Raw genomic sequence first — 7,524 nt, 5'->3', positions numbered from 1 at the left:
TTCAATGTATAGTGTCGCCGTGGTCACCCAACTCGCGGGCGGCACATGGTAGAGGTCGAAATACGCCCGGCAGCGGTCGAGCCAGAGGTAAGGCGCGCTACCATCGAAGCGAGGGAAGTCGTGCTTCGGCGGCTTGACGTAGTGGTCACCATGGTGCTGCTGCTGGTGGTGCGCCTCGCCGATCTGGTGGTACTGCTGGTGCTGGGATTGGACGCCGGGTTGTGGTGCTGTGGCCAACAGGGGCGGGCGCTGGTCTGAGAGGCGCGGAGACGGCGGCGGCCCATGTTGGTGCTGTGGGGCCGCGGAGGTGGTGGTGGTGGTGGATGGAGCACGGTCGGGGAGTGCGATTCCGACGGTGAGGGCGATCTCTCCAGCGCCTTGCGAGTCTCGTCGACATCCGCCTACGTGAGATCGACTTGCTTGGCGAGGGAGCGCAGATCTTGCGAGACTTGGGTGTTGAAGGCGATCTGCGCCTCGAGCCGCTTGTCGCTGTCGACCTTCTGTTCGTCGAGGCACGCGAGAATCGTCTCCATCATGGCCTTGAGGCTGGTGGTGTTGTCGTCCATGGCCGCCAGCAACTGCCGGGTCTGGACGGAGGGCTTGGACGGTGCCGTCTCGCACCCCTGCTAGATCGAACCCCGCCGGGGATTTTGCGTGATCTCGCCGGAGCAAGTCACACCCGAGGCAGTGGATGTTACCGATCCAAATCAGGAGGCAGCAGCGAAAAAAATTTGGGGCAGGATCGGAGGCTCTGATTACCAATTGTAACGCCCCGATCTGGTTGAGGGGGGACCAGAGTAGGCTGGATCGGATCGAGAGAGGGGAGGGGGAGAAGCTTGGAGAAGGGGATGAGCAGAGGAGAGGGTAGGTGAGGGAATTAGTTCATTTCTTTCAGCATACTGATACACGCCCCTGTCCAAAGCTTAAGTACCCACGCACGCCAACTGGCCCGGGCCCTATGCGGCAACAGGTGGGACCACACACGCTTACACTTGGCATGCCAACTGGCAGTCACACGGTGGTATGCAGCACCGGGGTGACAGGCTGCCGGCCAAGAAGGAAGAGGCTAGCGAGGACCGGAGGAGGAGGCGCTCATGGTGGAGCACAAGAGGACGGAGGCAGAGTGCTACTGCAGCGGCTGTGGGACTGAGCGAAAGGAGTCACACGGTCGCGTGGGATGTGAGTTTTTGAATTTAAGAGCTGGAAACTCCACAACTTGAGCAAATTATTGTTAGTGGTCGCTTGTTTGCTTGACACATAACATTACTAGATCCCTCACTCTATACGGTTGATTGTTAATTGTGTGCTTTTTTGTCCATAATTTTGCTCCTGTAATTAATCATTTCCCTGTCCATTGTAGGAAATTATTGTTTACTTCAGATTGGGGTGCTCGAGCCAATGAAAAAAGATCACTGCAGCTTTGAATGTAGGCGCAAGTCAAATGAAACTATTGGATGGAGCAATTCAGTGCGATGGGGTACATGGGCTGGTGCAGGAGGATACATAGCAGCAGAGTTCATCTCTGTTTTGCTGACAATTCACACTGAAACTGCTGAAAAGTAGATAATCAGCCAATAAACAGTAAATCATCACATCTATTTGCTTTTCTGGTATATGGGGCCATTATTATTCCGGTACTTCTAAAGAGTCATTATTCTTATGGTACTTTTAAATTTGCATATCTTTGTGTTCAGATGGAAGACACCTGGCAAAGGTCTAACGTTTCAAATTTAATGTTATATACATGCCTAATAGTAATACATTATATAATATACTCTCTAGGCCGTATTCTTATTTAGTTTTTTTTCATGCTTCTTGTTTCACTAGGCTATTGTAAAGACAACATACCCACTTGGATAATATTTTGATAACAATAAGATGTTATCTAGCTATTTTTACAAAATAATATCAATTAACTTGCATCGGTTCAATGCTAGAGCCGTAGTCATGAAACATTGCCACTGCGCCACAAAGCGATTAAAATCATGGAAATTGATATAAAAGTTACTTGTCATTTCTATAGTCTTGTAATCACAAACCATAATGATAAAAAAGCCAAATCATTTATTTTATTGGAGAACACATCAATATATGGAGAATCAAAGGTGAATGTAAATGAAACGCTCCCTGTATGTTTAGACTCCAGTATAAGATTAAAATAGTGGATAAATCATTGTGCCATGTTCAATTAGAACTACAATAAGAAGACAAATGATTGACTAGCAAATTCTGACCGGCCAATTTCGTCGGGCACCGTCATGGGAGGAGGCGAACCATCGAGGAGCAGCATGGGAGGAGATGAAAATAAGCCACTGGACTCCTTGTTCACTTCTGGTTGCATCTTGCCCGTGAGCTCCTTCTTACAGCTAACTTGGCCCTTTCCTTGTCATGTTTTGGGTGTTCCTTCCTACAGCCATCTTGGCCATTAGCTTTGGAAGGAGTAATTCAACTCTGAAAGTATAAATAATTTGAGACTGCTTCTGTCTTCCCTATAATCTGTTAAGGTCATCATTCTTTTTTCTTTTTTCCTGTAGTTTTTCGTCATCTTTTACAGTGTATTTGGGTTATATCTTTCTCTGATACTTGGGCATATTGGTTGTCTTGTTGTCTCCTTTTACTAGAAGCATTTCCTATTCAGTGTATGGGAGAGGTTACTAGCTCACATATATAGTTTAGTTATTAAGTTTCTAAATAAGTTCAGTCTCAGAGCTCGGATTTTGTACGCTTCAAAATTGGAGTGTGACTTTTGCTTGCTGATTGATTCAGTTATGGTGTGGTTGCCTACTACTCAAAATGATTTTATATCGTATCATAACTTTCAGGAACCGTATCACAATGGATCATTAGCATTGCAGCTTTAGGGACATGTATGCTGCATATTCCATCACTGAACAAGATTGGATTTCAGTGTATACAAACCATCCTACTCGCTGCCCTCCTCAGCTACTCAGATAGTTCTTCCTTCTCATTATCAGTGAATAAGTTGGTTACATGACATGCTTGAAGATTGTAGTACATAGAGATTGCCTGGCAGACTAAAATAATTAGGAGCTTCTGATTGGACCCTTCAAGCAATAGTGTTGTCAATATATTAATTGTTGGATTATGTTACTATACTATTAGAAGAACTTCCTAATATATGTATTTATAGGATTCTCTGATATTTGATGCAAAATATTGATGGGTGGGTGAATGCAGTGGACTCTTGGAGATCTTGGGCACCAACGGCATGTGCCGACGGCGTCCATCGACAACCTGCCCAATGTCCGGATTCACCGAGGAGTACAACTGGAGACACTATCGGTTGCCTGCAGGCCTGTGAGTACTTGCACTTGGACCTTTTTATGAGCAGTACTAAGTAATCTAATGATATGCTCCCTGCAATCTAAGGAAAAAATAAATCTAAGTCATTTCCGATCCGAAGGTCTGGGTACTAACTATTTGTGTTTATGTCTACAAGCTTTTGATTTTCTGTCTTGTCTATCTTTCATTTGCAATGTTGGACACTCTTTCCTTTTCTTGTGAATAATGTTTATGTTTGATCATACTCTCGATATACTACATATTAACTCTATACTGCCGAATTTGTGAACAATCAGTACTGCAGCCGGTTATCTACAGAGGAAGGCAAGGACAACTAGATTATACATTTCACAAGATCCTCCCAATTACAGGCAGAAACTCCTTTCAAGATATTACGAGTGTGGTTGATTATCGAATACTGTCAGATGGAAAGAAGGTGTATCCTTTATCTTTATTTAGATGTTTAATTAGCTGCACAACCGTACATGATTCTGTAAGGAAACTATTTATCTTGATGATCCTGATATCCAGTCGTGTATTAGTATAGGCTGTATTTTTTGGCTAGGAATCTATATATGCAACCATGAATGAATAGGCTATGATTCTTTTTTCCTTCTGAATAGATTCTTTTTTGTTCATTCCCTGTGAAATAATTCCAGAGCTACTATGTTATAGTAATTATTTGGCACATCCATAACTCAACCAGTTTATGCATGATTATTTAGTGTGTATTTGGTTCCAAAGTGAACAAACTATTGGCCTTCGCTAGGCAAGGATAGGTGTTTGGTACCAAAACAAAAAATTAACTTTGTCAAGCTAACTAGCATGCATGGGTTTGAATCATCTACTTCTTATATCTCTGGACTATAGATATTACATGCATCAGTACTTGATGCATCTCTGATAACTTTTTGCTAATATCATTGAATTTCTCCTGAGATCTCTCTAGACATTTCCAAATGTATTTTAGTTCAGTGTTTGTATTAACTAGCAGAAGAAGGGATGCAAATGGAAAGAATTTGAGATGCATAAACATGAAAGCACTAAAAGATTTTCTCAAAGCAAAGATGTCTAACCGGGATACATATGGCAAGAACCTTCAGATTGACTTATTTTCAGCTGCTATTGAGATATATACTTGATCATAGGTCACAACTCATGAATTTACCTCCTTTTGGTTTTGATTTTGAAATATATGTGTCATAGGTCACAACTGATGAAGTTACTTCCTTTTGGTGAAGGTCTGAATATTGTCATGATCTTGGCTGAGAAGCTCACATTTCGGAAGGTTCTTGTGTGTATAATTAGTTGATAGGATGACAATTTAAGTTTATTGAAGCTCTTCATTAGGAGGCAGGGGTCTGCTTTGGTTTCTTGCTATTTGCCTTTCTCTCAAAGTACTGGACCGAATGCATCTGATAGTTTATAAATCAATAATTTGCATGGTTCTACTTTTTAAATTTATAACTCTTAGTCTTTTCACTTAGAAATAATGCGAGTTATTTTTTAGGGGAAAATAGCTTTTGTTCACTTAATAAATCATGTTCATTATAATTAGTGCTGCTTGACCAGAAGGTAGTGTCTCGTGCTGGGTAGCATCCATGTTGATATTTCTTGATCATATAATCTTATATCCTATATGTGCAAATCAGGCCTTTAGGCTACTAGAATTTCACTATTGTTTAATTTAGGAAAAGTTGATTGATCCATTATCAAGGGCAGCATGAATTATATGTGATTCAACACCTTTATTAAGTTTCCGTTCTTCTTTTAGCTTATTAGTTGCGACCTAAGATAGTACCAAGCATGATCTTTGGTTTGCCATGTACAACACCACGGAGTCATTTTATTAAGCTGGCATTAGTAATTTTGCATTTTACATGGTTCATGTGCAAGTTAAATGTCTGTCCAATAATACTAATATTAAGTTTATAATGTTAGCATAGCCTGTTATTGCCGTTATCTTCTTGGGAGTACTTGAGAAGGCGTGGCTGGGAATGTGGGGACACGCCATGGGAGAGGTGCGTGGTCGGCAGGAGTCATGGAGGCATGAAGGTGGACATGTGGATCTTATCATGGCATTGATACATTTCATTGCACCGATGCTGCATACCAAGTTGAGTGAATGCCATCGTGTCCTTAGATGCCCTGTCTAATTCTTGCTTGAATTTCTGGTTTTGTATGCTCAGATGTATGTTCAGTTTCCACATTATTTTTCTCATGTGGAGTTGAAACCACATTTGATTGGTCCAATAGCAAATAATGGTAAGTTTCACTCTGAAATCATATTGCATATAGAGATATGTTCATTGTTAGTCATTGGGTTGTGGTATGAAATGACAGGTTTTATAGTCAGTTTACTGTGTCATCTATTTAGAATGAAGCAAATTTGGGCCTCTAAAAAACTACCAGGTCGACACAGGGACGGTAATTTTCCTGTGTTTTCCTCTTGTTAATTTTGAAATACCTTTGACAGGAAAATGTTTCTTGTTTTTGTCTAACCAGTCGTAATTTTTTTGTGGGTCCATCTATATGAGAACCTTCTAAGTGGAAGTCAAATGGTGGAGTCTCAGTATGTTTTTGTTAGTTAAGTTGAGAAGTTTTTACGTGATATTTGAACTGAAATTTAACTATGGCATGACTGGTACTCCCTCCGTAAACAAATATAAGAACATTTATATCACTACTTATATAAGATCATTTAGATCACTAAAGTAGTCATCTAAATGCTCTTATATTTCTTTATGGAGGGAGTACTTCATTTGAGACTCCTGGCTGAGTATACATACCATGACCATACCTTCTTCGTCTTGATTATTAATGCCTTCTTCATTTTAGTCTCAATCTACATGTGCAATCAATAATTTTGCTAGAGATGTCTATATAATTGTATTATGCATTGTTTTTCTGCTATGTAAATAACACTTTCCTTGGCTTTGGTGGTGGTGGTGCACGATTCGTTGGAATCCAAACAGGGCACCCGAGAAGGAGAAGAGGAGAATGCTCTCAAGAGAGGAAATTATAAGTTTTATTGTTTTGTTTTAAGAGCAAGACAGGATTTAATATGTAGTCCCCTGGCTTCTTTGTATTCTACCCCCTCTGTCCCGAAATAAGTGTCTCGACCTTAGTATAATTTTGTACTAGAGTTAGTAAAAAGTTGAGACTTATATTAGGATGGAGGGAGTACTATGTGTATGGCCAAAACACTCATGATTTTATAGACACATATATTTTTAAACAAAAGCGTATGTTTGTTTTGCTCAAACAGAGTCACTGGAAAGTGCACATATTTTCAACACGTACATGATTTCAAATGGGTCTATGTGAAGATGGTATCAAATATTTTATGTTATCAAATTGAATGTGTATATACATCTCATTGTAGATAACAATCGACCATTTTTCCTATTTAAGGCGATTGAACCATGGATAATTTTTTCCTCGCGCACATGGATTTAGGGTGCCTGTGCACCATTTGGTGCAACAAGCACCCGTTTTCCTGAACTAAGAGAGATTAAATTTGTTATCATATGTGCTTACCCGTAACAAAATCATTTAAACTATGGATTTCTTTTCATCACTAACATGGAATCAGAAGGGCCTTTGTGCTATTTGGCACAAAAAGTTTTGCAGCGTTTTCAATATAACATTCTACTACAAATATAAAATAGGTCCTTGCAAAATGAAACTATTTTCATCGACAACATGGCTTTAGCGGGTCTCTGCACCATTTGGCGCAATAGGTTAACTAGAAATAATAACAAATGAGGAGGGGGTCGCTCACGGTGACGATGATGATGTACAGGAGGCCGCGGCGCTGGCGTCGTGCGGTGACGGGGCGGCGCCTACGGCAATCCTCGACGGCGGGGAAGAAGACGAAGGGGACGAACATGACGAGGGGGTCGCAGTGGTGGTGGCGGCGCGCGTCGGGTGGTCGGCACGGGTGGAGAGAAGGGCGGTGACCCGTTGCTCCGGCGAGGGCATGTGTCATCGGGGAGGCGTCTCCAGCGAACCTAGGGCAAACAAAAATGTCAACTAGATGCATCTCGAGTAGGGCAGTAGGTTGACGGAAGAAGACGAATCCGAGGTCGTTTACGGGCGTCGAAGAGCACCAGCGAGGTAGCTCCGACGGGCGAGATCCAAATGACGTAGGCAGCAGCATGGGACGATGCGAAGTGGCAGAATGGAGAGAGAGAGAGGGACAAGGGGCTTTTATAGGCG

The 7,524-nt window shown here is 41.8% G+C and overlaps 1 long non-coding RNA gene across 3 annotated transcripts; it reads left to right on the top strand.

Moving 5' to 3' along the window:
• Positions 1–521: 521 nt before the first annotated feature.
• On the top strand, positions 522–6,618 carry LOC119340814. Of its 3 annotated transcripts, none has more exons than XR_005164691.1 (3): positions 522–3,318; positions 3,600–5,419; positions 6,279–6,618. It is a non-coding gene; the product is annotated as an uncharacterized LOC119340814 (long non-coding RNA). The 3 variants fall into 3 exon arrangements; XR_005164690.1 differs by lacking the exon at positions 6,279–6,618 and having other exon boundaries at positions 522–1,179; positions 1,361–3,318; positions 3,600–5,807; XR_005164689.1 differs by lacking the exon at positions 6,279–6,618 and having other exon boundaries at positions 3,600–5,807.
• The last annotated feature ends 906 nt before the right edge of the window (positions 6,619–7,524 follow it).

Source organism: Triticum dicoccoides, chromosome 7B (assembly GCF_002162155.2).
Source record: "Triticum dicoccoides isolate Atlit2015 ecotype Zavitan chromosome 7B, WEW_v2.0, whole genome shotgun sequence".
NCBI classification, from domain to species: Eukaryota; Viridiplantae; Streptophyta; class Magnoliopsida; order Poales; family Poaceae; genus Triticum; species Triticum dicoccoides.
The sequence above is the reverse complement of the archived record's forward strand: the minus strand, read 5'-3'. Positions and strand labels throughout refer to the sequence as shown.